Here is a 9,133-nt window from a genome sequence, read left to right on the forward strand (position 1 = left end):
GCCCAAAAAGCGTTTGTACGACCTAGGTCCGGGTAGGACTGTTCCTGAGGGAACCGATCGATCTATTTTTAATTCCTTGCGAGGATATGTTATTTCGGGTGCGTACAAAGTGGCTTGGTATGGGATCTGTACTCTTGATTTTTTTCCGACTAGGTTATTGGGAGGATATTGGTGTAAGGTGGATGATCATGACATAGCATGCATATATTGCACTTGTGGAAGTGGATTCCCACATTGAGTTATAAACATTATGCATCATTAACATTATGCACATATTATTACTTGTGGTTATGATATTTGTTTATGAAATGTATGTTGATATATTATTGGGTATATTAATAGGTGTATGATATTATTTGGAGTATGCTCTCCACTTATGTGTTATTTAATTATAGTCACGACATCTTGTTGATGAATGATATATTGATAAATGTTGAATTATGATATTGATGGGAATAAGTGTTGTTTACATTACATAGGTTGATTAATTAATTGTTTATGAGAACAATTGATGAGTTTGGTTATATTACTCATGTGAATTAGATAATTGTTTATGAGAACAATCGATGAGTTTGGTTTTATTACTTAGGTAAATTGGATAATTGTTTACGAGAATAACTGATGAGTTATAATGTCATATGTTATATATATATGAACTGTTTTTCATATCTGAGTGTAATATTCTGAGTAAGTCCACGCTGTCAATGAATTTACGTTCATTAGATGTCTTACTCTCTCTATTTTTCTTCTTTTCTATTGTTTGCTTTTCGGACGTGTGCTCGTCAGATAAGACAGCTTTGCTCGGATTTGGAGCTACTTGTCTATGATGTTCTAGGAGGGGGCATGAGGAATTGAGGAGAGGTAGTACCCTAGCTTTGGAACGAGCCACTAGGAGTTGCTCATCATTTTGTGACTTTTGAAACACTGACGACTTCAGCATGTTCATGTCTTTGTTTAATGTTTGTTGGCGATGATTAATATTTTCGCCCTTTCTTTTTGGATTTTGTATATGTTAGTGGCGATGTAGTTTCCGCCTTTGTTGACTTAGTTTGTATGAACTAAAGATGACTTAACCGTTTATATGCATTGTGTTATTCAGGAAATTGTGAATCAGGTTAAGTTATCATTCGATAACGATAAGTTGATTTTCCGCATTTGAGTTACTTAAAGTGATGTCCCGGAAAATGAAGGTTTTAAAAGGAAACAATTTTACATCACGATTTCAAAAAAAAAAATTTACCCATTTTTCCGCTATGTTTTTTAGAAGTATTTTTCGGGGCGTTATAGTCTAGCTAAAGCCACAACATGCAATAGAGTAAGGGAGCCATAACTACTACATCCAGTCTAATCTCCTTCTGCAAGCCCCCATAAAACAGTTCAAGAGTGCTTCATCATTTAAGCCTATTGATCTATTAGCTAAGGCCATGAATTTAAAATGATACTCAGAAATAGAATATGTTTGTGTCAACTTGAACAATACGGCCATTGGACAATCATAAGGAGAAGGCCCAAAATGAGACTCCATTGCTCGAGTCAGATCCAACCAAGAACTCACGGCAAAAATGTGATGCAACATTTGAAATCAAGGTACCACATCTTTGTCAAAATGCATAGCACCAATATCTACTCGAGATATATCCGGAGTATTGTGATAATTGAAGAACTTCTCTGCCTTAAATATCCATTCCAACATCGGGGTCGTCCTATCAAAGTGAGAAAATCCAAGAGAAATTTCCTTCACATGTAAAATCATCCTCTCCTGAGCAGTCAATGATGTTCCCAAGTTCGAGTGACTTCCATCAACGTGAGAAGTATTCAGTAAGATTTGTTGAAACACGCGTTGAATATGATCCATACGATCGTTGTGGTCATTGAATTTGGTCTCCATCGTGTGAGTCAATCGGTGAATTTCTTCAGCATGATTCATCACCGTAGCTTGTAAATCTTTTAGTCTGGTATTCTCCGTCATGGAAGCTCAATGAAAGCACCAAAGAAACGTGTGTGAATGGACAACAAATAGTATTCAAGGTTGTACTAAGTACGAAGTAATCAGCAATAGAAGAAGATAGATGATATTGAGTTAGAGCTTATGAATTCAAGACATTCATGGCTGAGTACAAGGTAGAATTTAGAAGTAGAAGATAACAGAAAGAAAAGCAGGGAAACCAGAAAAGTTCCCTAACTATCAGGCAGAAGAAATCACACTTGATTCATGTCATTCATCATGTAATCATGCCATTTATTATTCTTCTTTTTCCTCCTTAAACTTCTCCTCATTTCCCCTTCTGCCACGTGCTCATTCTTAGTAACAAATTCTTTTTCCTTCACTCTGTCCATAACATAATTTGTTTTACATTCCCTTACCTCATTTCCACGTGTTAGAATATTACACATCAAAAATTTAATGATTGAATGAGATAAATTCTCTTCAAATTTATTCTAAAAAAGAAATACTACGAACCCTTGTTTATAAATGATCAATCATTCTAAGGTCGAGTCTCGTTCTTCTTTATGGGCCTCAGTTGACGATAAAAGAAACTCTAGACTTGCTTTGCTCAGAGCATGTGTCATGTTTGTTTGTTTTAATTTATTTTTTAACCATTGCAAAAAAATTGCACTGTTTATATTTTTCATATATAATAATAGTAATGTAAGAACTCTTATGTTATTAATATAAAAATATTTAAAAATCATTTATGTGTCTGATTGAATTTTCACCTCTGACTTGAAAAGAAATTGGAAGAGAGGATTGTGACTTGGGAGAAATATTTCTATTTTCTCCTCTAGAATCAAACAATACAAAAATATGTTCAATTTCTTATATATTTCTATCTTCTAACTTTTTTGTCGCCTATTTTTTCTCTTCTGACTTTATTGTCTGTTACCAAATAGAGCATAATAGCTAGAAGAACAACTCCAATGTGAAAATGAATCAAATTAAATATTGCATTGACTAAGGAGGTAACGTGATAATATTATTTATAAAAAAGTGTAAAATATCTGAACTAATATAATATCTTGAGGTGACGTGCAACTGTGAAAAGCATAGGATAGTGTTGATAGAATAGGCTGTTGAATTTTCTGTAGGGTTTCACGCTGCCGCTAGCCGTCGTGAAAGATTGTTTAGGCTCTGCATGCGCTGTCAAATCACCATCACACACCAGATATGCTCCAACTTTATTTATATTTGAATTAATATAAGTACCATAGTTGTTATAACATCCCCTATTTACTCATATTATATTTATCGAGAAGAAGATTTAATGATAATTATTATGAATAATAAATAATATATTGATAATCAATAAACTCATTCAATACATTTTCTGCTCTTTATATTCACATTTCTTTATATTTCTTTCATTTTCAATTCTTTTGCTTCTAAGATTCTGTTTTTTTTATCTGGCACAGTAGTCTCCTCCATGGTTGACCTTTGGTACACATAGATTACTATAAATAGGAGTTTTTAAATAATACGCAGACACCTTAAGTAGATGGATATTCATGACTTGAATGCTTCTTTATTAAAAAGTTATAAAAGTAATATTTGTAAGCCATTAGTGTAAAGATTTATATAGTCAATTTATATTATCTACCATTTATTATTATTATTTTTTAAAGAGTCAATAATAATTAAAAATAAACTGAATAATTAACTCACAATGTACAAAACTCTTATATTAGTGCATATATCTTTACTTATTGATACTTTCATAATATACATGGTAATTAATATGTTATTATTATTTCAAACGATTAAGGATTTATCAATAAAGCGTTGGTTTAGTGTTATTATTACAAAGTCATGTTAGATCCCTAAAATAATGATAAGATCAAAGCGACATTTGTTAAGATGAGCAATTCGTATCCCAAAAAAAAGTAATTTCTTACCCAAAATGTAAAAAAATACTCTTATTAATATATAAAAAATGCCTTGCCACATGTCACATTATCATTATTTTTGTCATTACCACCTAATAAGTTTTGTTAATTAATACCAAAAAATAGAATAGAGGTTAAAAAAATTAAATACATTAATGGTTTTAAAATGTCTAAATATTCAATATTTTACTCTAAATAGAATAATCTATAGGGAAATGTTGTAGAAGAATATAAAATTTGTTTCAACTTTCATGGGGCTCCAAGCCTCCAAGAGAAAAAAGAAACAAAAGGGGTCAAACTTAAAAGAAGAACCAAGTTGTCCCTTGAGCTTTCCATGTCCATCCTCATAAAATGAAAAGAATAAAAAGAGAAAAGAAGCACTACTTTGATATGGCGAGAGAGAAAGAATCTAAGGTGATCGTGACAGGACATACAAGCTTAGATTTTGACATTTCAGCACAGGATGGACTAGAAGACGAAGTAAGGAAGAGTTGAATGAAATTCACTCGAACCAAAGGTCTGATTCTTGCATCTAAACAACATACTAGTAAAACATCAGTATAATAGTACAACGTTTTACTAGATTATCAAATATTTTAAAAAGATAAGAGTTTAATCCCTCTTGAAGTTGCAACATTTATTGATAAGACATACCTAAAACGAACAAGGATATTTTCATTAATAAAGAGATAAAGACCCTAAAAGTAAATAGTTTTATTGAGAAAAAACTTTGGTTAACAAAAAAACATGATAGAGTTATTAAGTTTTCTAAAACTTTTGGGAATTAATAATTAATATAATATTTATACACATTCAATATATAAAATTTATACACAATTTACTTATATTTTTAAGAATAAATAATAATTAAAACTAAATGGTGAATTAAAAAGCGGTAGTGTAACTGTCACTAAATTTTTTTACCATTAATTATATGGTTCTATTTTTTACCTATATATCATATTTTGTGTTATAAATGGTTCATTATAAAAGTGTACTTCTAATAATAATATAAAAAACGTAAAATCAGATACCATGTATCATATAATTATTATGACCATACCATTTATCGAAGTGAAAAAGTATTTTTATTACGAATTTATTGCTATTTCGTAACTTTCATTGCAAGTTGTATCAAACAAATAATAAGAACTTACCATTTGAGTAAATTTTAACGTGTAATCAAACAAAATATACAGCTAGCCCCTCTAAGAATAAAAACAACTCACCATTTTTAAGAAGGGAGCATTTATTGTATAGTAATGATGACATATATCATTTTTTTCCTAATGTAAAAAGATTTATAAAAAGATATGTTATTACTCAGTAATTATACATATCAATTTGCATCATATATAAGAGAGAGATTTTCTATAGAAAAATATTAATATTTTTATAGTAAGTAAAAATTGAACCTTCAACATCCTTATTGTTTCACTCTTTACCCTTATGATTTGATCACCCTATTGCTCCCTTCAACAGAGGGCGTTTGAATTGTAATAGCTAAACATAGTGACAGTTGCAGTGGCAGCCCAACTGCAGAATGCTATAACACCTTACACCTAATGTTCTTTCTCACAGCAGAGGCCAATGATCTCATCATCCAAACTTTGTTTTATGTTTCACCTTCCTGCTTTGTTTCTGCCTTCAATCATATGTTGGATTTTCTGATCTCACGTGATTTTCATTACTCCTTCCTTTTCTTTCATTTCATACTTATCTCTTCACTTTTTTAATAGAATAAATCATCCGAATTGGATATTGGAGATGGCCTTAACTTAGAGTATTAGAGTATTTTAACTCTAAGTAAAGATTTGTATCAATTGTAATTTGCCTTTTCTGTTTCTAGAAAGTAGTTTCTAACTATGGCAGTTAGCTATTTCTATTTTTAGCAAAATGGTTAATCATTTGTATAAATAGGGTCTTTTGGCTCTGCATTCAATGAATGAATAACTGAAGAATTATGGTGTGCACAAAACCAATATGGTATCAGAGCATAATGCTCTGAATACCGCTGCAACCTCTGATAACTACTGATAACCGCTTCTTCTCTTCTCTTCTTTCTTCGATTATTCCTTTTTCACAAAGTTCTTCAATGGTAGATTATGTTTCATAAACACAAGATCACGATCCTCATATCACTCTTTATAATAATGAGATTCAATCACAAAACCCTGAGAGTCCATATTATTTGCATCCAGGGGAGAATCCTGGAGCGATTCTTGTGACAACATTACTTGATGGATCAAATTATCAGTCCTGGAGCAGAAGTATGAGGCGTGCATTAAGATCAAAGAATAAATATAAATTCGTTAATGGTTCAATTCCAGTGCCTAATCATTTAGATCCTGACTTTGATGTTTGGGAGAGATGCAATAATATGGTAGTATCATGGATTACAAAATGTTTATTTGCACAGATTGCACAAAGTGTAGTGTACATTGATAATGCTCAAGATTTATGGGAAGATTTGAAGGAGAGGTTTTCTAAAGGTGATCATTTTCGAATTTCAGATTTATTACAAGAATTACATTCAATTAAACAAGGTGAAAGGAACATTTCAAGTTATTTCACTGATTTGAAAACTGTTTGGGAAGATTTGGAGTCATTAAGACCACTTCCATCATGCACTTGCCTCATCAAATGTAAGTGTGATGCTATGAAAATATTAAGGAACTATAGAGAATCAGAATATGTAGTGTGCTTCTTGAAAGGATTAAATGATGATTTCAATGTAACAAAAGCTCAAATTTTATTGATGGAGCCATTGCCTACTATAAACAAAGTATTTCAACTGTTATTACAACAAGAAAGACAAATTGGTGATCCTAGCACCAAAATTTTGTTCAATTCGAATGAATCAAGAACTCAACAAAACAGTAGTTCATTACAACAATGGAAAGGCAACAAAGGAAATACATATGGTAAAAACAACAACAACTATCAAGGTAGAGGAAGAGGCTTTGGTAGAGGATATGGTGCAGGGAGAAATAATAACACTAAGGTTTGCACCTTTTGTGGCAAGGAAAGGTATATTGCAGATGTTTTCTATTATAAATATGGGTTTCCTCCTAATTTTGGGATGCAAAGATTGAAATCAGATGGAAGTAGTACTCATAACACAGCAAGTACCAATATTGCATCAGTTGGAAATCATGATGAAGTACAAACAGAAACCTTGTCTCAACCTACTCTCAATTTCAGTCCTGCTCAATATGCAGAACTTGCGTCATTGATGAATAATTCTGCATAGTCAAATTCTACACAGTTTCCTTTGACTCACAAAATTAACCAGCTTAGCATCATGCCAATTGATGAAAATGATGCTAATAATGACACTGGACAGAACACAGGTAATATTTACCCTTGGGTTCTTGATACTGGTGCTACTGATCATGTATGCCCACACTTGTGTAGTTTTGTTACATATCATTCAATTAAACCAGTCATTATTAAGCTGCCTAATGGATCAGTTGTTAAAGCCAACTATTCTGGGATGGTTATGTTTTCTGAGTCCTTAATCTTACACAATGTTCTATTTGTTCCTGAGTTCAAATTCAATCTTATCTCTGTTAATATACTAGCAAAAGGATTAAATTGCAGAATGATTTTTAACAAATCTCAATGCATGATTCAGGATATGAGTACCTTGAAGATGATTGGACATGCTAAAGTGCAAAGCAATCTTTACATTCTAACTGCTCCATCAAGATCATTGCTGAAAACAAAGTGTTTTGTTAATTTAATAGCTAATGTACTAGTTTTTGATTTGTGGCATTTCAGATTAGGACATCCTTCATTTTCTGTATTGCAAAGCATGTGTAAAGACTTTGCTTATGTTCACTTTGATTCACGGAAGATTTGTGATCTATGTCATATAGCTAAACAAACAACGTTAGTTGTCATTCCCAAATAAAATGTATAGATGTTCTGAACCATTTGATCTTATTCATATGGAAATTTGGGGTCCTTTGTCAATTTCTTCTATGCATGGTTACAAATATTTTCTTACTGTGGTGGATGATTTTAGTAGGCATACCTGGTTGTACTTAATGAAAACCAAATCAGAGGCAAGGGGTTTAATGCAAAACTTTGTCACATTAATACATACTCAATTTCACAAAACAGTCAAGTCAATTTGTACTGATAATGGAGTTGAATTTAATGTGCCATCTTATTTTGACAGTCTTGGCATTATCCATCAAACATCTTGTGTTGAGTCTCCACAGCAGAATTCAGTTGTTAAAAGAAAACACAAACATTTACTTAATGTGACTAGAGCTCTGTTATTCCAAGCCAAACTGCCAAAAGTGTTTTGGTCATTTGCAGTACAACATGCAGTTTTCCTCATCAACAGATTGGTAAGTCCTAGACTTCAGAATCAGTCACCATATGAACTCATACACAAGCAAAAACCAGATCTTACTGAGCTGAAAGTGTTTGGTTGCTTGTGTTTTGCAACTACTGCAATAAATCATAGAACTAAACTGGATGCTAGAGGAAGAAAATGCATATTCTTGGGATTTAAAACTGGTGTCAAAGGTTACTTGTTGTTTGACTTACAAAGCAGAGAGCTATTTCTATCCAGAGATGTGAATTTCTATGAAAATCATTTCCCTTACATCAATACTTCCCTTACTGCCACTAACACCAACAATCCTCTTAGCCATGACCCATTCATATTTGATCCTCTCACTCAACAACCTCAACCACAATACACACCCAACAACCATATATACCAAACAAATACACCCATCCATTCACCAATTGCACACATAGACATACCTGACCCTCAAACAACATCCTCACATACTTCATCACATCTAGAAGACCAACCCAAACAAAATTCACAAACACCCACTGTTAGAAAATCCACCAAAATACGCCATCCACCCAACTATTTATATGACTTTCATTGTAATCTTCTCAACACTTCCACCAATTCCTCTTTAAAATCCAACATCACCCCCTCTCTCTTCTGTATTATCATACTCATCAATATCTTCATCTCACTTAAATCATGTTCTCTCTGTGGCAACCAACTTTGAACCTAAGTTTTATCATCAGGCTGTTAAATCTTCACATTGGATTACTGCTATGGAAAATGAACTAAAGGCACTTGAACTCAATAATACTTGGAGCATAGTGGATTTACCAAATGACAAAGTTCCAATTGGTTCTAAATGGGTGTATAGAATCAAGTACAAATCAGATGGAAGTGTTGAGCGATACAAGGCAAGGTTAGTAGCTA

This window comes from Lupinus angustifolius, chromosome LG03 (assembly GCF_001865875.1).
Source record: "Lupinus angustifolius cultivar Tanjil chromosome LG03, LupAngTanjil_v1.0, whole genome shotgun sequence".
Taxonomy (NCBI): Eukaryota; Viridiplantae; Streptophyta; class Magnoliopsida; order Fabales; family Fabaceae; genus Lupinus; species Lupinus angustifolius.